Here is a 24,729-nt window from a genome sequence, read left to right on the forward strand (position 1 = left end):
AATTCTATTTTTTTTTTTTTTTTTGGTCATCAGTCTACTGACTGGTTTGATGCGGCCCGCCACGAATTCCTTTCCCGTGCTCACCTCTTCATCTCAGAGTAGCACTTGCAACCTACGTCCTCAATTATTTGCTTGACGTATTCCAATCTCTGTCTTCCTCTACAGTTTTTGCCCTCTACAGCTCCCTCTAGTGCCATGGAAGTCATTCCCTCATGTCTTAGCAGATGTCCTAGCATCCTGCCCCTTCTCCTTATCAGTGTTTTCCACATATTCCTTTCCTTTCCGATTCTACGTAGAACCTCCTCATTCCTTACCTTATCAGTCCACCTAATTTTCAACATTCGTCTATAGCACCACATCTCAAATGCTTCGATTCTCTTCTGTTCCGGTTTTCCCACAGTCCATGTTTCACTACCATACAATGCTGTACTCCAGACGTACATCCTCAGAAATTTCTTCCTCAAATTAAGGCCGGTATTTGATATTATTAGACTTCTCTTGGCCAGAAATGCCTTTTTTGCCATAGCGAGTCTGTCCTCCTTGCTCCGTCCGTCATTGGTTATTTTACTGCCTAGGTAGCAGAATTCCTTAACTTCATTGCCTTCGTGACCATCAATCCTGATGTTAAGTTTCTCGCTTTTCTCATTTCTACTACTTCTCATTACCTTCGTCTTTCTCCGATTTACTCTCAGACCATACTGTGTACTCTTTAGGCTGTTCATTCCGTTCAGCAGATCATTTAATTCTTCTTCACTTTCACTCAGGATAGCAATGTCATCAGCGAATCGTATCATCGATATCCTTTCACCTTGTATTTTAATTCCACTTCTGAACCTTTCTTTTATTTCCATCATTGCTTCCTCGATGTACAGATTGAAGAGTAGGGGCGAAAGGCTACAGCCTTGTCTTACACCCTTCTTAATACGAGCACTTCGTTCTTGATCGTCCACTCTTATTATTCCCTCTTGGTTGTTTACATATTGTATATGACCCGTCTCTCCCTGTAGCTTACCCCTACTTTTTTCAGAATCTCGAACAGCTTGCACTATTTTATATTGTCGAACGCTTTTTCCAGGTCGACAAATCCTACGAAAGTGTCTTGATTTTTTTTAGCCTTGCTTCCATTATTAGCCGTAACGTCAGAATTGCCTCTCTCGTCCCTTTACTTTTCCTAAAGCCAAACTGATCGTCACCTAGAGCATTCTCAATTTTCTTTTCCATTCTTCTGTATTTCTTGTAAGCAGTTTCGATGCATGAGCTGTTAAGCTCATTGTGCGATAATTCTCGCACTTGTTAGGTCTTGCCGTCTTCGGAATTGTGTGGATGATGCTTTTCCGAAAGTCAAATGGTATATCGCCAGACTCATATATTCTACACACCAACGTGAATAGTCGTTTTGTTGACACTTCCCCCAATGATTTTAGAAATTCTGATGGAATGTTATCTATCCCTTCTGCCTTATTTGACCGTAAGTCCTCCAAAGCTCTTTTAAATTCAGATTCTAATACTGGATCCCCTATCTCTTCTAAATCGACTACTTATTCTTCTTCTATCACATCAGACAAATCTTCACCCTCATAGCGGCTTTCAATGTATTCTTTCCACCTATCTGCTTTCTCCTCTGCATTTAACATTCGAATTCCCGTTGCACTCTTAATGTTACCACCGTTGCTTTTAATGTCGCCAAAGGTTGTTTTGACTTCCCTGTATGCTGAGTCTGTCCTTCCGACAATCAAATCTTTTTCGATGTCTTCACATTTTTCCTTCAGCCATATCGTCTTAGCTTCCCTGCACTTCCTATTTATTTCATTCCTCAGCGACTTGTATTTCTGTATTCCTATTTTCCCGGAACATGTTTGTACTTCCTCCTTTCATCAGTTAACTGAAGTATTTCTTGTGTTGCCCATGGTTTCTTCGCAGCTACCTTCTTTGTACCTATGTTTTCCTTCCCAACTTATGTGATGGCCCTTTTTAGAGATGCCCATTCCTCTTCAACTGTACTGCCTACTGCGCTATTTCTTATTGCTGTATCTATAGCGTTAGAGAACTTCAAACGTATCTCGTCGTTCCTTAGTACTTCCGTATCCCACTTCTTTGCGTATTGATTATTCCTGGCTAATGTCTTGAACTTCAGCCTACACTTCATCTCTACTATATTGTGATCTGAGTCTATATCTGCTCCTGGGTACGCCTTACAATCCAGTATCTGATTTCGGAATCTCTGTCTGACCATGATGTAATTTAATTGAAATCTTCCCGTATCTCCCGGCCTTTTCCAAGTATACCTCCTCCTCTTGTGATTCTTGAACAGGGTATTCGCTATTACTAGCTGAAACTTGTTACAGAACTCAATTATCTCCTCTTTCATTCCTTGCCCCAAGCCCATATTCTCCTGTAAGCTTTTCTTCTACTCCTTCCCCTACAACTGCATTCCAGTCGCCCATGACTATTAGATTTTCGTCCCCCTTTACATACTGCATTACCCCTTCAATATCCTCATACACTTTCTCTATCTGTTCTTCTTCAGCTAGCGACGTTGGCATGTATACCTGAACTATCGTTGTCGGTGTTGGTCTGCTGTCGATTCTGATTATAACAACCCGGTCACTGAACTGTTCACAGTAACACATCCTCTGCCCTACCTCCCTATTCATAACGAAACCTACACCTGTTATACCATTTTCTGCTGCTGTTGATATTACCCGATACTCATGTGACCAGAAATCCTTGTCTTCCTTCAACTTCACTTCACTGACCCCTACTATATCTAGATTGAGCCTTTGCATTTCTCTTTTCAGATTTTCTAGTTTCCCTACCACGTTCAAGCTTCTGACATTCCACGCCCCGACTCGTAGAACGTTATCCTTTCGTAGATTATTCAATCTTTTTCTCATGGTAACCTCCCCTTGGCAGTCCCCTCCCGGAGATCCGAATGGGGGACTATTCCGGAATCTTTTGCCAATGGAGAGATCATTATGACACTTTTTCAAATACAGGTCACATGTCCTGTGGATACACGTTACGTGTCTTTAATGCAGTGGTTTTCATTGCCTTCTGCATCCTCATGTCGTTGATCATTGCTGATTCTTCCGCCTTTAGAGGCAATTTCCCACCCCTAGGAAAAGAGAGTGCCCTGAACCTCTATCCGCTCCTCTGCCCTCTTTGACAAGGTCGTTGGCAGAATGAGACTGACTTCTTATGCCGGAAGTCTTCGGCCGCCAATGCTGATTATTTATCAAAATTTAGGCAGTGGCGGGCATCGAACCCGGGACCGAAGACGTTTTGATTATGAATTAAAGACGCTACCCCTAGACTACGTGTACAACCTATACGATCCTCCGAGTCTTATGTAATGACAGATGATAAGGCTGGAAAGTATGTCGATGTAGGATGTGAATGGCAGTCGTCTGGCTGATCACACATTATTTGGAAATACCTCTGGTGCAAAACCACGCGCAGTGGTAAGCGTTATTGAGAGGTTTCTTCATATGCTCTGTCGGCTGCGTTCTTGGTCCTCCTCCTGTACTTCACGCTGACGCTCCCTGTTCGCACTAGTGACCTAATAATTCGTGCAGGTGCCTGGAGCGACGGACAGGGACGATCTAGATAGGCGTGCATACACCGCCGTACCGTTACGACAGTATTTCTTCGACATTCGCCGTATAAACGCCACATGTCTAACTTCTGCCTGATGCTCATGTCTGCACGGAAGGAATGGTGAAGCAGAAATGACCTGACGATAGACGATATACGTAGTTCCTGCCAACTCTGCAGTGCAGACAAGTGAGCACTCGAAAGACTTATTTACAACGGATTAGCCGACTTGCCTTCCAATTTTAAAATATTTCTCGGATTCTTTTGCGAAAGTTTCAGCCTCAGAATCAACAAGCATTATATCACTGTATTCGATTTTTCAAGCGCTTTCGGATGCGTTAAAAATATATATCAATTTATTTTCAAAAACATTTGCTTGCTTCAATATAGTGATCGATACAAGAGCTACGATTCGTCACATAGAAAAATTACGTCTTTTAGAAAATTATCATTTGCCGAAAACCTCGTCTCCACATTTGGAACAGTGCACCAAATAAAATGAGTGCTACGACTTACACGGCCCAACTTATATACAACATGAGACAACTAAACGTCTGTAATAGAAGGCATCGTAAGAAGAAAATGGTCTAGGTGAAAAGGTAAGCCGGCAGATGTAGCCGAGCAGTTCTAGGCGCTTCATTCTGGAACCGCGCGACCGCTACGGTCTGCCTCGGGCATGGATGTGTGTGATGTCCTTAGGATGGTTATGTTTAAGTAGTTCTAAGTTCCAGGGGACTGATGACCTTAGACGTTAAGTCCCGTAGTGCTCTGAGCCATGTGAAACATTAGAAAAGGTAATATTCATAAAAGGGGACATCTATCTGTGGCACAACTGGCCACCTCTCAACCACTCGGCCTCCTTTAGCGGGTCCAAATTAGTATTTAAAACTGGAGTGCTTCCTGTCGGTGGTCGCCCTCGAACTCCGCCATCAGGATGACTCAGGGGTGTGTGTTTCCGTGCAACAGCTGTAACCCTCGCACTGTCCGCTACACAGCAACCAACGGCGTACAAACCTCAGACATCATAATAACGTAAAAGCCTATGAAGTGATAGTGACACGCGTACCTCGCCGAAATCAGGCACGCCGTTGGTGAGAGGCAAGGGGACGCCGATGTTAAGCATCCCACGGTATCAGGAAACTATTACACCTACGTCATTTGTTCCTGGATAGGACAAATAAACAGCTGGTGGTTAAAAAGCAGTTTCTGAAGAATATTTTACTCCCGGTGGCGATGATCAGTGAAGACGTGCCTCGAGACGCTCCAGTCACCCGCCATATATCCTGGCAACCAGTAGTAATGGACTAGGGTACCATTTCATTTCATAGCGGCACGGCACTACGTTGACGATATTCCACGCCTTGTTCTGTTGTCCTTCGTGGGAAGCCACTATCTACCTACATTTCAGCAAGATAATGCTAGCCCGCATACGCCGAGAGTTTCTACTGCTTGTCTTAGTGCTTGCCAAACCCTACCTTCAGCAGCAAAGTCTCTAAATCTGTCCCAAATTCGGAACATTTGGAGCATTACTGGCAGGGCCTTCCAACCATCTCGGGGTTTTGATGACCTAACTCACCAGTAGGACAGAATTTAGCACAGTATCTCTCAGGTGAATAGTTGACATTTTCATCAATCAATGCCAAGCCGAATAACTGCTTGCATAAACGAGAGAAGTGGACCGTCACTTTATGGACTTGCTCATATTTCTCAATTTTTCAGTAAATCATCCTGTTTTACTGAAATTTTTATCAATTGTATGTCTGTACATGTACGACAGATCTACTGATTTCCGTCCCATTCGGATTGTTCCTGCATGGTGCACTCTCTTCCTCCCTATCACTCTCTCTCTCTTTTTTTACGCAAGACGTCCTCCACGGGGCAAAATACACTACTGCCGATTAAAATGGCTACACCACGAAGATGACGTGCTACAGACGCGAAAATTAACGGACAGGAAGAAGATGCTGTGATATGCATATGATTATCAGTTAAGAGCATTCACACAAGGTTGGCGCCGGTGGCGACACCTACAAGAGGCTGACATGAGGAAAGTTTCCAACCGATTTCTCATACTCATACAGCAGTTGACCGGTGTTGCCTGGTGAAACGTTGTTGTGACGCTTCGTTTAAGGGGGAGAAATGCGTGCCGTTTCCGACTTTGATAAAGGTCGGATTGTAGCCTATCGCGATTTGTCACTGCCCCTTACAATAGCAGTAGTTAACCAACTATTACCAGTTACAACCTCTGTAGTTGTACAAGAAAAATTAATCTTAGCTCCCACAAAAGTAATAGGTCCATTTAGTAACTCTTCTTGTGCTACATTATTAGGAGTAAGAGTATATGTATCAACAGTCTTGTACACAGGCATTCTTGATCTTGAATATCTTCTCCTCCTGTACGGCATGGCTGTGGGCTCACTGCGGCTACCTCGAGTCGAGTGAGCGTGCAACTGCCTGTACTGCGGAAGTGCCCACAGATAAGCGCTGCCTAACTGGGCGCGGCAGGAAGTCGCGCGCTAAAAATACAATATGGCGGCCGGATGCAGACCCTTTCCAGCGGATCGCGCTTAGTTAAAACTATAGTGCGATCCTCCGAGCTCTAGCGGCGGCCGAGCGAAACTCGTTCAAGGTCACCCGCCAATATGGCAACGCACACAGCCATTGCTGCTCGCGTTGGTCGAGATCCAATGACTGTTAGCAGAATATGGTATCGGTGGGTTCAGAAGGGTAATATGGAAAACCGTGCAGGATCCCAACGGCCTCGTATCAGTAGCAGTCAAGATGACAGGCATCTTATCCTCATGAATCGTGCAGCCACGTCTCGATCCCAGAGTCAACAGATGGGGACGTCTGCAAGACATCAACTATCTGCACGAACAGTTCGACAACGTTTGCAGCAGCGTGGACTATCAGCTCGGAGACCATGGCTACGGTTACACTTGACGCTGCATCGCTGACAGGAGCGCCAGCGATGGCGTAGTCAACAACCTGGATGCACGAATGACAAAACGTAATTTTTCGGATGAATCCAGGTTCTGTTTACAGCATCATGATGGTCGCATCCGTGTTTGGCGACATCGCGGTGAACGCACATTGGAAGCGTGTATTCGTCATCGGCATACTGGCGTATCATCCGCCGTGATGGTATGAGGTGCCATTGGTTACACGTCTCTGTCACCTCTTGTTCGCACTGACGGCACTTTGAACAGTGAACGTTACATTTCAGATGTGTCACGACCCGTCGCTCTACCCTTCATTCGATCCCTGCGAAACCCTACATTTCAGCAGAATAATGCACGACCGCATGTTGCAGGTCCTGTACGGGCCTTTTTGGATACAGAAAATGTTCGACTGCTGCCCTGGCCAGCACATTCTCCAGATCTCTCACCAACTGAAAATGTGTGGTCAATGATGGCCGAGCAACTTTCTCGTCACAATACGCCAGTCACTATTCTTGATGAACTGTGGTATCGTGTTGAAGCTGCATGGGCAGCTGTACCTGTACACGCCATCCAAGCTCTGTTTGACTCAATGCCCAGGCGTATCAAGGCCGTTTATTACAGCCCGAGGTGGTTGATCTGGGTATTGATTTCTCAGGATCTATGCACATAATTTTCGTGAAAATGTAATCACATGTCAGTTCTAGTTTACTATATTTGTACACTGAATACCCGTTTGTCATATGCATTTCTTCTTGGTGTAGCAACTTTATTGACCAGTAGTGTAGCTTTGTCACATCCTAATATACTTTGTATACTAATGCTAAAATTCCTACAGAGCATGGAGCGACAGTAACCATACATGAATGGGAAAAACAGAAGCGTTAAAGTTCTATGACATATTTCATTGTTGAAGCAATAGCGGACGTTAAGAAGTTAGTTCAAAAGTCGTCTTGACCTGCAGTTTTAAGACGTCTTACATTCTCCCCATACCACGTATCTCAAGTTTGCAGTCATATTGCACATCTGAACAGATGACATCTCCTTATGTTTTTAGAACGCTTGCACCGATTTTTATGTTTCAAACAGCCTAATCCAAAATTCCCTTTACCATTTATTTTCTACAACCATGAGTTTATAAACGGACAGTAATTTCTTGCAAAATTACTGTACAAGTATGTCCTACTTTGATGCTCGTGCGGTTCTTGACTCATAGCCATGTTTAAAACTGTAATATCCTCTGGTCTTTAAATTTATAATTATGTTAAGTAGCAATTACGATTTTTGTACAGTTTATACAAATAAATCTAGCTACGAGAATATAAAAAGTGATCAGGAATACTTCCAACAAAATTCACGTACTCAAGGGACTGTATTTTAAAAGAGGAGTTTTTTGCATTTAGAAAATTTGGCTAGAATCTCGATAAAGTACGCCAGTGGCGTGCAGCATATGGTCTCACAATCGTATTCCACATGTATCGTCAATTAAAACTCATGGAATTTTCTAAATTCCGACCGGCTTCATATTTCCAGCATAAGTGCGAAATGGAACGGAGCAACAAAAGAACTACTACCTACTGAATCTACTACATGTCACGACCGTTAACTTCGTCTTTTTGGAATACGCTGTCGATAAAAATTCCTGTCATGTTCCGTTACGCAAGTAATCATTCTCATGAGAGATCAGGGTTGTAAAACCCGATTCCAATTCTGTGCGGCGTCGCCATTTCTCTCGCAGGAAACGCGAGACTCAGCGTCGCTGCTATCCGATAAGGGGTTAACAAACAGAGCCGCAGGAGTTTTCCCCCCGTGTGCTGCCGTTCCTTCTAGTTTTGCCACTTGTGGCTTACCGTTAGATCTGTCTTTTGCGGTCCTATCTACCGAAGACAAACAAGGCGGAAAACAAAGGATTCCAGAAACACGATCGTCACAGCGGTGAAATCGATTCTCGTCGGTTCGGAATTGCTGTAATTTAAGATAAGCTGCTGAGAGCAGAGCGTACTAGAAAACTGTTATCACTTGCATTAACGTAAAAATTATATTGCTGCATAGCCGAAAAGTCAACGGAATAATTATGGCTCACAGCATTCTTACTGACGGGGTCACTGTAACCACATGAAACAGGTAGTTCTTTGTAACCTTGATAACACAAATATCGCTTGCACTTCTCCGAGAACGTAATCTTGGTGTTAAAATGCCGCAGTTCTCCCTTCGTTCTTCGTTGGTTTCTCCCAGTTTTCTTACAGAACCGTTTCTTTGGTCGTCATCGAAATAACTTTGTAAGTCCTATGCCGATGAAAGAATCTATTCATTGACGACTGATGGTATTCTCATTTGCTATACTACAGGACGACTGTAATTAACTCTTCGCTACTTGAGCCAATAGAGGCAGAGAACGGTTTACGGCCGGCCGAAGTGGCCGTGCGGTTAAAGGCGCTGCAGTCTGGAACCGCAAGACCGCTGCGGTCGCAGGTTCGAATCCTGCCTCGGGCATGGATGTTTGTGATGTCCTTAGGTTAGTTAGGTTTAACTAGTTCTAAGTTCTAGGGGACTAATGACCTCAGCAGTTGAGTCCCATAGTGCTCAGAGCCATTTGAACGGTTTACGGTATAGGTCCTCAACTATGTAGGAATGATGTTCAGAGTGTGCGCTGCAGGATTTGCATTGGAATTGGTATCAGTGTCATAAACTGCCTTAGGCGCCACTACTTCTACGGCGACGTAGGGCAGAAACACAACCATCAGTGTGCATTACAGCTGACAGTCAGCATGGGTAAGGGAAAAGTTAGCAAGGCGTTACTCGTTAAGTAGGTCTATCAAAATAACAGCCGTCCGAGGTGGCCGAGCGGTTCTAGGAGTTACAGTCTGGAACCGCGCGACCGCTACGGTCGCAGATTCGAATCCTGTCTCGGGAATCGATGTGTGTGATGTCCTTAGGTTAGTTAGGTTGAAGTAGTTCTAAGTTCTAGGGGACTGATGCCCTCAGAAGTTAAGTCCCATAGTGCTCAGAGCCAACCAGAATTACAGTAATAGTACGGCTGCCTTTCGCTGTTGTAGAAGAATTAACGGACTAAGTTTGGAGCACTGGTGGCCTAGGCATAGTGTCCTTGATTAGCAATCAAAATGGTCTTGGTCCAGGATTCGAAACTCCCGACCGTTTATACTTTGATTAATAATCAGCATAAGCGATCGAAGACTTCCGGATTAAGAAGTCATTCTGCCAACGGAGTTGTCAAAGAGGGCACAGCAGCGGACAGAAGTTCAGGGCGCTCTTTGGGAGACTGCCCCTAAAGACAGAAGAGGATACAGAAGGCATTGAAAAAACTGCATTAAAGACACACAAAGTGAATCCACAAGACGTGTGGCTTGTAATTGAATAAGTGTCATGATGGTTTCTCCATTGGCAAAAGATTCCGAAATAGTCCGCCATTCGACTCTCCGGGAGGTGACTGGATAATCCGAGGTGACCATGAGAAAAAAGTAGAATAATCAACGAAAAGATAACGTTCTACGAGCATGGGCATGGAATATCGGAAGCTTGAACGTGCTAGGGAAGCTAGAAAATCTGAGAAGGGAAATGCAAAGGCTCATTATACGTGGGGAGGGAGGAGGGGGAGTCCGTGAAGTGGCATGGAAAGACGATAACAATTCCTGATCGGATGGATGTAGGGTAATATCAGCAGCAGGAGATGATGGTGTAACGGGAGTAGGATTCGTTATGAATAGGAAGGTGTGAGAATTACTAAGGGACCAAACTACTGGGTCATCGGTCCGTAGACTTTCACGCTACTTAAATTAATTTAAACTAACTTATGCTAAGAACTACACACACACCAATGCCCGAGGGAGGACTCGAACCTCCTGCGGGAGGGTCCGCGAAATCCGTGGCATGGCCCATCCAACCGCGATGCCATTCGGCGCCGCGAATAGGAAAGTAGGGCAGAGAATACGTTACTGTGAATAGCTGAATAATAGGGTTGTTTTTTATCCGAACCGACAGCAAACCAACACCAACAATGTTAGTTCAGGTATACATGCCGAGGTCGGTAGCTGAAGATAAAGAGGTAAAGTAAGTATATGACGATGTTCAAGGGGTAATACTGTATGTAATGGGAGATGAAAATCTAATAGTCATGGGGGGAGGAATGCCGCTGGAGGAGAGTGAGGAGAAGAAAAGGTCACAGAAGAATGTGGGCTTGGGACAAGGAACGAGACTGTAGTCAGTGGCGAGCCAGGCTGTGAATCGGACATTCAACTAAGCTACAATCCCTCTTGAAAATGTCCTCCGCAGATGGGGACGACACGTCAGGTTTTGAAGTGAAATCCATTAGACCACGGCATAAAATCCCGGAATATTTTATTAATTGTCAAAACAAGGCATGTTCATAGAATTTGTTGACCTGAAAAAAGCGTTCAACAATGTCAAGTGATCCAAGACACTCGACATTCTGAGAAACTGGGTGAGCTACGCGGAAATACGGTTGATAATATACACTATGTACAAGAAATAGAGACAGGCCACAGGGAGAGATGGGTAATATTCAACGTGTACAAGCGGGAATATCAAGAACAGACGACCAATAACGAAGTGCTCGAATTAAAAAGGATGTACAGTAAGACGGGGATGTAGTATCTCATCCCTACTATTGAGTATGTTTATCGAAGAAGGAATGATGGAAGTAAAGGAAAGCTTCAGAAGTGGGATTAAAATTCAAGGTGAAAGCGTATCAATGATACGATTTGCTGATGACATTGCTATCCTGAGTGAAAGTGAAGAAGAATTACAGGATCTGCCGAATAAAGTGAACAGTCCTATGAGTACAGAATGTGGATTGAGAGTACATTGAAGAAAGACGAAAGCAGTGAGAAGTAGCAGAAACGAGACACCGAGAAACTTAACATCAGGATCGATGGTCACGAAGTAGATGAAGTTGAGGAAGTCTGCTATATAGGCAGCCAAATAACCAATAACGGACAGAGAAACGAGGACATCAAAAGCAGACTAGCACTGGCAAAAAGAGCGTTCCTGACCAAGAGAAGTTTACTAGTATCAGATATCGGCCTTAATTTTAGGAAGAAATTTCTGAGAATGTACGTTCTGATTGCCTTTTCTCTCCTCACAGTGCATGTTGAGAAGAAGAGCTTGCCGGAAGAGTCGCCTGGTATTTGCCGTTCGTCTGGCCATATAGTGTGTGTTTGATTTAAACATGTGTAACTGTGTGCTTATCTATATTTGTTAAGGTTTAATTGATGTTGTCTTCAGTGTAAATTTGGTGACGAGTTTGATAGGTTAAAGTTAGGTCACACGTGACATGACAACGGGGCTTGGGTTTAACATCTTAGTTTCCTACCACTTGATGAAGAATCTGCAGCTATGTGTAAGGAAGCCCTGTGAGCTGCTCATTATTGAGTGACTGTATGTTTAAAATTGTTTTACCCTTGGTGATTAACTATCAAAATTTGCATCTTAGTCACGAGTAACGAAATACTATACTGTCTCGTAAAACTACATCAGATTCCATGAAAGTGTAGTTCTGGTGGGCTCTTACCCGTTTAAAATAATACTCAGATGTTACTGTCGCGTTTCAAGAAACAATCTTATCTACGGGTGTATTGTAGTGTTAAAATGAATTCTTACATGTTGAGCTTACAAATAGAATTTTTAGCGAGCTTTCCTGTTTTAATGTTATGTTTTATTCCTTTATGTAATATGAATGTGCAATTGCAAATGTGCTGTTGTAGTTGACTTATGTTTCAGTTGTGCGGAGCGCAGTGTATTTCCTCCGGTACGGTTGGGCGTGGCACCGGAACATGACGACTATGATTCGTTAGACCGGGCTCCATGTTGCTGGCCTTCTCTCTCGATCTCGTCCTTGAGTATTGCTGTTCTCTTTGTTCCTGGCTTTGTCGGGTCGTTAAGCTTTCTACCTCGTTCCTTCGCCGCTTTGGGGAATGCACCTTTCCGCTCGAAATATGAATTTAAACCTGTAAAACTGGGTATCACTACGTAATTAATGCTTGATCAGATTGCTGGAGGCTCCGCCTTATTAATTCTGTATTCCCTTATCAGCTATTTTTTTGTTATATTTGTACCTTGTGTGCTGGTTGTGAAGTTTAATTTTGATAAAGTAAGGTTTCATGTGCGTATATTTTCATGGAATGTTTAGATGCGCTGTTTTTTATTAATTGTTTGCTATCTTACTTAGTGCTTCCCTGTACTGGCATCAACTGCATTATTCCTTAGTCAGAAGTTAACGTGCCGGTGACTTTATTGCCGAGCGTTGAAGTTTTAGAAGTTGCTTTTATTATTACTTTTGTGTCTTATATTATGCCTCAGTGTTATAGCTTGGTATGAATTTATACTGCAAAAAGAAGTCATTGTACAGGATAGTCTCTCGAGTTCGGAGTTTGGCCAGTTTTGATTTTATTAAGTATTTACACCAACAGATATTCTGATAATGTTTTATACACTTGTTATGCAAATGTTAATAGGGGTTCAAGAAAAAATTTTATTGTGCACCTCTGAGGTTGTTAAATGTACCTGTTTTATTGTATTTAATTTGTGGAAGGTAATAAACGTTGTTCAACATAATCTGTGTATGTTTGGTAATTATCGCCGTGCTGCTTCCTGTCGTATTATTGAACGCAAATAGCATGTATCAAGGTTACAGCGAATTGTAACTGTAACGTTCAATGACGCTTGTGTTTGAACCCTACGTCCCCATACCAGCAAAGGCGCCTAACGGCAAGTCATAATTGTAACACTACTAACAACACAAATGCTGCAGATCACTGTCCGAATATCATTCCTATAATGTTGTGTACCCGTACGGTAAATAGTTTTCCGCCTACACTGGCTCAAGTAGTGCTTTCGTACGATGTTCGCCGCCGTAGCTGGTCAGAATGGATGACTGCCGTTCACAAAACCCGGTTTCCCTCCTCGGTACTGCCAAAAGGTTTTTCATTGGTGGATGGAGTGGCACGGGGTGTACTCAGTCATGTGGTCCAAACTGAACGGCTGTTTGAACGATCAGAAGCAGTTCCATGGTCTGGAAAGTCTGAAAAACGGTCTGTAGGTCTGTGGCCACATACCTCTTCGAACCGTATCAGCATGACGCCACAAGGCAGACGATGACACGGTGGTCGGTAGACACCCCTTAGACCCTCACGGAGTGGATGAGGAGCTCGTTTTCGTATTCCCGCAAAGTGGCTTCATAAGGTGAAATGACAGTCTTAAACGAAAATGAGGTGAAAATACTGAATTCGGTACTTGTCACTACGACTTGATATGCGTGATGTGAATATACAAATTCCATTGCACGGTTTGTGAATTCTGTTCTGTGAACAAGGCAAGAGCAATAAAACGCTTCCAGCCACATTGAAAATCAAAGAAGAAAGTCGAACATCAAAGTTGCTCGAAATAACGTAGGAAAAATTACCAATGTATGTATGTACTATATACTCTAATTTGAGTGTGTTTAATGGAAACATAATAATGTCCGGCCATTGGCTGCGTATGGTACACAGAAATTGGTTCGTCCACGGTACCGTCTACATTGCATACCAACCAAATGGTAGTGCCTTGAAGGAATACATTGACAGAAAGAAATAGGGTAAACGTTAAAGCACACTGGTCGCAATTGGAAGTGTTAATCCATTAACACTGAACCCGAGCGGGTCTATGTAGCTTATGCTGCTTGCAGAAACTCTTTGCTTATCGACGCTTAGCTACCGCGTCCTTGGTATATCTCGTGGTAGCGCCTTAGCGGCTCATCAAGGGATTTAAGCGCACGCACCTCTGACACGTGACCTACTGGTATTTGGCTGTTTTCGTGGAGCCTCTCGTGGTATCGCATCTTGTATCTGAGTGCAGTTTTGATCGCCTGTCTGTATAATTGATGTTTAGAGGGCGAGCCAAACGTTCGCATACTTTGGAGCTGCAAAGTTGTCCTGTTCCTATGGCAGGTGGACGTGGTCACATGTCGTCCATGACTCGCTCTGGCATGATGTAGGATCAAAAGTGAGTACCATTTCTTGTGGGAGTTAGGTGATGGTCATGATTCGTAAGACAATCACAACGCCTTTCTGCAGTCACTTCTGAGTGTCATGTGTTATTTGACACTAAACTGGTTCGGATCGTTCTACTGGTCATGTTCGGTTGATGATTCTATGTGGATCAGCATCGGCTCGATAAGAGCCTTTTTAAATCAGTCAGTTATATACTCGTAAGAGGATCAGTACTTGAAGATGAATGTGTATCTAAATCAAAGTTTCAGTGACTGCCGTATCCTCTAGTGAGCGTCTTTTCTTTATATTGCTTACTAATGAACCCAGAAATACTCCACAATTGCTAAATATCTAAAGGAATTGGATCTGAGCCCTAATCTCGGTCTCACACCCCACGCCCCGTTTAATAACGGTCACCCCGCTCTCGTACAAAGTCCGCCGTCGTAGCTGAAGTGATCAGTGTGGGCAGCTGCCGTACACAAATGGTTCAAATGGCTTTGAGCACTATGGGACTCAACATCTGAGGTCATCACTCCCATAGAACTTACAACTACTTAAACCTAACTAACCTCACACACATCGATTCCCGAGACAGGATTCGAACCTGCGACCGTAGCGGTCGCGCGGTTCCAGACTGAAGGGCATAGAGCCGCTCGGCCACAGCGGCCGGCGGACCGCTCCAAGAGGTAGATCTGCGAGGACAGTAGATTCAACGACATTATTCCGCATGGGTTTAATCTGCGAACGGGTAGGGTTACAAACTTTCGGATCATTCAATTTCCATAGTGGTGTTCTAATCACGAGCAGATAAGCCATACATACAACTTTCTTGTCTTCTGTTAAAACCAAGAAGTAAAAATGAAACAGCACAATTTTGTGTATGAATATCTTGTTTAATATTATATAAAGGAGGAAAGATTATGTACGTAAAGAAGAAACAATTTGTCTAATGGTTTAAATGGCGTGATATAGTGGGCTGAAATAAGTTGAGGGACAGAAAATTAACCCTCACGTTGTGTCACAGCACAGCCCTATCTTTTTCTCGCTGCCGGTTTTAACTGAAATCCTGTACAATGCTGTCTAACAAATATATTTTAGCCAATGTCCGTCTCAATATTTATTAGAGTACCTCTCAAAAATTTAAAGTGCATCAGTCAATAAACTTTCGAGGTTTTTGCCAAAGACTTACCCGTTTTTATGCCGTTCATGGAAATTTACACACGACAAGCATTTAAAGAAAGTATTCTACGTCCGCAACGTTTTTTAGAGTACTGAGCAAAAAAATGAATAAAATAAGTTAAGAATTTTCGAGATGTTTTGCCACAACGTTTCTGTTTTGTACATTAGATATATTTATATAATACATATATTTACAAAATGTAGCATATGTCCGCTGAGCTCCTATTAGAATATAGTTTAAAAAATTGCGTTAAATCGGTGAAGACGTTTAGAGATTCTTGTTAACAAACTTTTCCATTTATATACTCTCTCTCTTCCCCCCTCCCTATATATATATATATATATATATATATATATATATATATATATATATATATATATAGGGTATCCCAGCTACCTTGTCCACCCAAAATATCTCTGGAACAATAACAGCTATTGGAAAACGACTTTCACCGGTATCAATGTAGGGCTGGGGTCGATGACTTTACATATTTGGGAACATTCCAAAACGAAAGCATATGTGTTTTTTAACACAAACTTATGTTTTTTTAAATAGACCAGCTATATTTTTTCTTCAGCAATCCATAGCATGACAAAGCACATACACAATGGCGTTGATTGCATCGCAATATTCCCATTATATCCCGAGATATTAAGACGCGAAGTTGACGCTTGAAACACCCGACATGCGCTGCTAGCGCACGTCCTGAGGCCCAGGCCTGAACCTCATGCTTCCCGTAATCGCAATGTGATTGACACGCGTAATCACACTTCCATACTTATCAAGAGGTCCGAAACGAATAATACGGTCCGCTGCCATCCTGCATAAACGTCGTATATTCCAGCAGGTATTTATCCCATAGGTTAGGGGTGATGCGGTTCTGTAACATATCTGTGTACCGCAACGTTAGTCACAAAGTTAACTTCGCTTATCGTTAATCCGTTACTAAAAAGGTAATGCCGTTAGACGTTAAAACTTTACTTTACTGTAGACCTACCGCAAGTGACAGTTAATCATTCACTCGTAATAGTAATATTTATGTTGATGGTTTTAGTGAAACGAGCTAGTGGAGTAAAAGTTTTACCGTTGTTTAGGTAAAAATGTCTTGATTTGGGGAGTTCAGGTAGGACATAGAAGATGAACGTAAACATGTTTAACCAATTAGTTTTATTATCACATAATTATCAATGTTATGTTTATCTAATGCGTTAAATGACAAATTGTTGCAAACAAATGTTTCTTAACATCACTGGGTAAAATGGCCCTCTGTAGGAACTTCCACTGTGATACCAGCACTACATACTAAACATGGCGTTCACATCTCATGCTCAAAGTGATGGCCATTGGCTTGCATACATAGGGTCACTCTGCGGATGAAGGATGCCCTACTTCGTGCTACTGTTTCCTCGTTGATGGCTGTACAAGCATCAATAATGCGTTGCTTCATGTCCTCTGGTGTTGTTGGTTCATGTTGGTAAGCAGCATCCTTCACTGCTCCCCAAAGAAAATAATCCAGCGGTGTAAGGTTCAGAGATCGGGCAGGCCACCTAACTGGGCCACCTCGTCCAATCCACCTACCTGGGAACTTACGGTTCAGAAGTCGTCGTGCTCGTAAGGCGTTATGTGCAGGGCATCCGTTATGCTGATACCATATGACCATTCTCCGGTTGAGAGGTACGATGTCCAAGAGGAGGATTGTGTCGTATAAATCTGGAGTATTGTCTGCCATTTTGGATGCCATATATAAAGAAAGGTCCGATAATGGTATCTCCAATAATCCCACACGAAACATTAACTTTCCACGGACGTTGATGCTCTACCTGGCGGAGCCATTTTGGATTGTCTGCGGACCAATAATGCATATTCCACATATTGACAATTCCTTTGTTGTAGAATGATGCCTCGTCGGTAAAGAGAACATCTGCAAAAAAATTTGGATTAGTCAGAAGTTTTTGCTGAGCCCACCGACAAAATGTTACCCTATTGCGGAAGTCATTTCCATGAAGATCCTGGTGTAAATAAACATGGTAAGGATGAAATTTATGACGTTTAAGAATTCGCTGTGCACTTGCTTTCGACACAACAACATCACGTTCAATTTGACGTGTGCTGATTTGAGGATTCACAGCTATGGTAGCGAGCACAGCAACTTCAGCACGATCATCTGTGCGTGTTCTAGGACAATGTCGAGGTCTTGGAATTAAGCTTCCCGTTTCACGTAGACGAGATGTGAGACGACCAAACATCCGGCGCGAAGGCGATGGCTTGTCAGGGAATCGTCTTCTGTACAGTCGTTCTGCCTGAACAGCATTTCGTCCATCTACAACAGGGTACAGTACAGGTATGTAGAGTAGGGTAGAAAACAGACATATTAACTTAATAATCATAATGCTCGCTAACAGTACTATCAACAAAGAAGCAATCTCATAACGTATTTCCCGTCAACGCACATTCTCCATATATCAGCAGCATCTCTACCATATCTTCATGTGTGTACATTATACTGTACCGTATAAGTTCCACAACACAACGTTTATTCACAATGTATACTACGTCCGTGCCGTCACTAGATTACGCTGATGCACGACTACACTGGCAAGCGATGTACTGCACGCCAAAGCAACAATAAATGGAATGCTCGGAGGGTGGTGGAGTACAGGAGTTTGCATGGGTCGCAAAATCATAAACAAGGCGAAGTGGTAACTGTGGCAGTAGTGGGAACTACGTTGGACACTTGACTAGTTAGAGCCAGGCCCTGCGCGACAGGCACAATGGGTCATATAACGCCTTACATAAACCTTACTTTGGGTGTGCAGGATAAATGAGACAACCTGATGGGTGTACACCGATCGGTACTGGTTCATATTGTGTATTTAGATACGTAAAACGTGCAATAGGGAAACCATTATGTGCTTATGAGAGTTGATGGCACCAGACCGTATTATTCGTTTCGGACCTCTTGATAAGTATGGAGGTGTGATTACACATGTCAATCACATCGCGATTACGAGCGGCATGGGGTTCACGCCCCAGCCTCAGGACGTGCGCTAGCAGCGCATGTCGGGTGTTTCAAGCGTCAAATTCGCGACTCAATACCTCGGGATGTAATGGGAACATTGCGATGCAATCAACGCCATTGTGTATGTGCTTTGTCATGCTATGGATTGCTGAAAAAGAATATAGGAGGTCCATTAAAAAATATAAGTTTGTGTTAAAAAATACATATGCTTTCGTTTTAGAATGTTTCCAAATATGTACATTCATGGGCCCGAGCCCTACATTGATACCGGTGAAAGTCGTTTTCCAATAGCTGTTATTGTTCCAGAGATATTTTGGGTGGACAAGATTGCTGGGATTCCCTATATATATATATATATATATATATATATATATATATATATATATATATATATATATATATATATATATATATATATATATATACACAGGGTGTTACAAAATGGTACGGCCAAACTTTCAGGAAACATTCCTCACACAAAGAAAGAAAATATGTTATGTGGACATGTGTCCCGAAACGCTTACCTTCCATGTTAGAGCTCATTTTATTACTTCTCTTCAAATCACATTAATCATGAAATGGAAACACACAGCAACAGAACGTATCAGCGTGACTTCAAACACTTTGTTACAGGAAATGTTCAAAATGTCCTCCATTAGCGAGGATACATGCATCCACCCTCCGTCGCATGGAATCCCTGATGGGCTAATGCAGCCCTGTAGAAGGCGAATTGTATCACAGTACGAGCACGAAGAGTCTCCACATTTGGTACCGGGGTTGCGTAGACAAGAGCTTTCAAATTCCCCCATAAATGAAAGTCAAGGGGGTTGAGGTCAGCAGAGCGTGGAGGCCATGGAATAGGTCCGCCTCTACCAATCCATCGGTCACCGAATCTGTTGTTGAGAAGCGTACGAACACTTTGACTGAAATGTGCAGGAGCTCCATCACGCATGAACCACATGTTGTGTCGTATTTGTAAAGGCACATGATCTAGCAGCACAGGTAGAGTATCGCGTATGAAATCATGATAACGTGCTCCATTGAGCGTAGGTGGACGAAACTAAAATGAGCTCTAACAATGAAATTAAGCGTTTACGGACACATGTCCACATAACATCTTTTCTTTACTTGTGTGTGAGGAATGTTTCGTGAAAGTTTGGCCGTACCTTTTTTTAACACCCAGTATATATATATATATATATATATATATATATATATATATATATATATATATATTAGTGTGTGTGCGCATCTAGGAAGCCAAATGGACTCAGCTGTATGCCCTCATGGCAAATCTTTACTTACATTCCGTGTACTGCCTGCTATTCACTTCATTTTGGCTCTGTATGTAAAGCCGTGTACGTAAAGTTGAAAATTTTGACGCTAATTTTCTCATCTGTGTGACTGGTATGTATGCAAAAGGCTGCTTGACAAACGTCGATTGTACAAATAAGTGAGAAAACATTTTCATCTGGTTGCTTTCTAACGCGAATTTTATTTTTTTTCTAATTTTTACTATTAATTCTATCTCGGCATTTTGGTAATGGATGAAGTTACATTTCGCTCTCTTTTCTTCACAGATGTGTGTATTATTTCAGATTTTTGGCACCTACTAATTCACTGTACAGAAATGTGTCTTAAAAGAATAAATATTTAAATCGCCTATTGCACATATTAGCGGAGTAATATTCCGCTGACCTTTTCTCAATTATGCGTACAAATTTATTAACAAATTGTTTCACCTATGTGTTTTGGTATTTTTTGGCTCTACAGTCTGTTCTGTCTGTCACAGACGTATGTGTTATTTCCACAGTCAGCTATCTGCTGACATGTACTAGAGAAAATGTTGCTTGAGAAACCTTCGATGAAATTTGGCTACGGGCGCGTATTACTTGCTTTTGTAAACTGAACATCGGCCTGTATGGCAAACAAATTAATGATGTTCTTTTCGGTATTAATTTATTTCCTCTCATCATCCTACTACTCCAAGATCCTGACCCCCAAGCAGCCATTTCCAATACGAAAGAAAGAACGTCGTACAGATGGTGTGAGTACATGATGACTATTGGGTGCTGGAACGTTGCAGGTGAACATCGCAGAGGATGTGCAAGTGCTGCTTACATACATATTTAGGATTGTGAGAAAATACGATTATGGTCATGAGGAAGTAGCATACCAACATGTAACACACGCAGTTGGTGTACTTTGTAGATCCAATGATGGCGAGAGCGACTCAGGACAACGGTGGGACATGAAGGGTAGCCACAAGTGCTTTCAGAATCACTACGGCACGAGAACATTGCAGTAGTGTTTGTCTGGCCCTGACGGATCGTCAGGTGACCACAGCTGCAATCCGGCCAGAAGTTACAGCGAGTGTGTCGAGAGGAAGTGTCGGGAACAGATTACTGGTAGGTGAGTGGTTCAGATCTCGAGTTTCTACACGTCGTCTACCTCTGGCGGCGTATCGATAACAGATACGAGCACAGCGTAAATCCAGGGTCAAGTGACACATGGAGTGGCATTCTGCAGCGTTCAGCTATGAATCTCGTTTCTGTTTGTGGAGATCAGATGGAAGCCGACGTGCCCGTTGATGAACTAGTGAATTACCACAGGATCGACGATTCTTATGGAACAATTTTATAGAGTAAATCACTTAGAAACAAAGCATTGACCTAAAAAACGAAGAAAAAAACATGACCAATAAGAACAATATCATCGACGGTCGGAAGCATTTTAACGGCATCGTCACAATGCATTTGCAAGGGAGTCAGAAACAGTCTGAAAAACTTGTAAGGGTGTTGAGTGTAGGTTGTACTGAAAAATAACCGTTAAGAAAAAGCTTAGATACGCTGCGCAGTTTCGGGGTTATTTACTACAGCAGTCAGACAACTGTCATTGCGAGTAAAAAACTGAAGCGGCCCAGCCGAGACGGTGCTAACCAAGGTGTACTTTGCTTTTTCTAAAACCGAGCAAGGGATCTATACTAAAATTGGTCGTGGTATGGTAGTACGGACAGAACCCGATCCAAAGGCTGAGCCGTCTCGTACTTTATCACCTAAACTGTATTCCACACAACACTACTGTTCCGGAGAAATGAATAACTGCTCCTCGAAAAACTGTTATTAATACATCTTTTATTGACACTTTAAAATAATAACTTCTCAAAAATTTGATAGTGCTTTCATGTATTATTAGTTATGACTTAAAACTGAAGTACTCACTTATTAAAACAATTTTTGTCCCTTCTTTGAAATTTTATTGCAGAAGGACTTTATTTCAAAACAAGGTGTTCCACCAGCGTACCAGGATTCTCAAAGTGTTCTGCCAGAAGAAAAATCTGGGAACCACTGATTTATACTATGAAAGGAAACTGGCAAAATTATTCTCTCTTCCGGGCGACTTTGATCTGTGCGTGCAAAGCCCTGCTTGGCTAATTTCAATGATAATCAGAAACGGCGTAACACACCAAAATTTTTGCTGAACAATTATTTCTCACCACAATCTACCCTGCAGTATTATTACAAACTTTTAGGTTATATGTGGGTACCCTGTATATGATACTCGTCATAAATAATCCATCACAATTTGAGAAGAACAGTGATGTCCATACGTTCAACCCTAGAAGAATAAAAACGATCTTTATTACCAGTAATTAAAGCTACCAGTAACCTAGAAAAGAGCACAATATGCAGCAACAAATTTTTTTATCATTCACCCACTCACATAAAATGTCTGACAGGTACTAAAGCAAATTTTAAATACAGCCTGTAATCATTTCTCTTGACCAATTACTTCTATTCCATGGACGAATTGCTAGTTAAAAAGTCGTAACCTGTCAAAAAAAAAAAATAAATAAATAGAAAATATCCTATAAGTGGAGAGGAAACACAGATATCGGCTAAACGAACAAGTAACTGTGAGTAACAATTTACTAACGTGTAAATTGTGGTGTGAACTGTTTCATAAACAGCCGCAAGAAGAAAAAACTGCATCATTCCTGATTAAACCTCTGAAAATGCTTAACGTAAAAGGGGAAACCCGTGTGGAAAACTACATAAATATTTAGATAGTACTGAGAGAAAGGCGTTTTAGTTTGTAAAAAGAATGTTTATACATTGTCACGGAAAATGGCTACACTTGCAAACTTGTCATTAATCCAAAAGTAAACTGAGACTTTTTTTTGTTTTTTATCACCAAAGTGTATATTTTGGGTAACACACCGACGCAGGTGGCCAAAGTATTACCTTTCTTTGCACTTATCAAAACTGACCGGCACACAGGTGTTTTCTGAAAGGGAGAATGGCAGGAGCAATATAAGCCAGTGACGATACTGCCCCGTCGGTCCTGTTTACGTTGTGTGCCTGTTACGCAACGAAGTCGTTCGTCCGCTCGATACGTGTGCCGCTTCTAAGACCGGAGGACTCAGCTAACCTGCTACTGTCCGTTGATCTCTAGCGTTCCTGTAGACGTACCACTAACAAGAACGTTGGTCTGCATGGACCAGATGAGGTGGCGCGGGGTAAGATACTGGATGCGAATTACGGAGGACGACAAGTCAAATCCCCGTACGACCATCAACATCTAGTTTTTCCCCCGAGAAGCTTAAATCAAATGACATTTGAAACAATGAAGAGTTTACCTTTTTTTTCCATGTTCCCTTCCTTTCATTTGACTGCCCATTATACATGAGTCTGCCTAGTCTCGGTTTAGCTATGGTTATTCCTTCGCATTTCCACTTCACTATCGAAATATCAACAGGTGAATTTGGCGGATTTACAAGGGTTGAAATGTGCCAGATGGATCTGTTACTCAGGTGACATCCAGTGATGAGTCCACGTTGAAAGTCACTGACTTCTCCTGACCGTCTTATTCTGGTGTTACTGCGTCTCTTATGACAACACGGTACTGCTCGCCTACTTCATGGGCCAGTTCGCCACTCGTGACATCTTGTGGTCCATCTTGGGGTCCAATGCCAATTACATAGAGGTGTTCAAATGACTTTTACAACGTAGCGTACTTATTTCGCGGTTGGTAGTAACAATTCCAAAGTGCATGCATTGCGCTGCCCTATCTGGAAAGATAGGAACTGAAATAAGTACAGCCTTATCTTCCTCGACCACCACTCCAGGAATCATTGTTGAAGATGTCGTCGAGTAGCCGTACAGGACGCAGTCATCTCTGAACATTTGGTATTATCGTTTCATTGTCGTAATATCATATATTCTCCAGATGTAAGCTGCAAGCAATTTTTTGGTACTTTACTGCATGAGTATCTAATTATCACCTTATGACTTCCAACTAATAAATCGACATATGATATCTATAAACCGAAAGCCGTTCACCCTTTAAAAACAATATGGTTAGCTCCGAGAAGAACGATTCAGCATACTACGTACATAATATACATGAGAGAAATATATTTTTTTACTTTAATTCTTTATTTTATTGCCTTCATTGCACAACTATAGCCAGTTACACAAAGGTTTATACAAGATGTTGTTATTCAAAACTACAGTTCAGTTCAGTAATACTTCAGTAAGACAGTTCAATAATATGGGGGTTATGCAAGAATCATTACAACTTATTATTGCATGTAGGGTGTTTTGTTCATCTTTATCCCAATTCCTCTTAGTTCTTTCGGATTTTTCTTGCTTTCTTCATCTGACACGAATGTTCTTGTAGTCATTTTATTGACCTTCGTTCGTAATCTGGTTTGTGTGCCTTGTAGTATTCTGGTTTTCTCTGTTTTATTGTTTATGTCATCTCATGAATTTTGCGTTTCCATATATCTTCCTTAATTCCTGATACATTTAATGTTGCTCTGTTTTCTGGTGTTCTCATCACATCTCTGAAGCATGAGATACATTTATTCCTAATATTTCTCATTGCTGCATCTATTTTCTTGTGTAGTGTTTCACTTGAAGCAGTTCTCCATCTCTCACTAACTTGATATTGTTTGTTCATGCATGTCCTATTTTATCGTCTTTCTGT

The sequence above is a fragment of the Schistocerca serialis genome, chromosome 9, assembly GCF_023864345.2.
Source record: "Schistocerca serialis cubense isolate TAMUIC-IGC-003099 chromosome 9, iqSchSeri2.2, whole genome shotgun sequence".
Classification (NCBI taxonomy): domain Eukaryota; kingdom Metazoa; phylum Arthropoda; class Insecta; order Orthoptera; family Acrididae; genus Schistocerca; species Schistocerca serialis.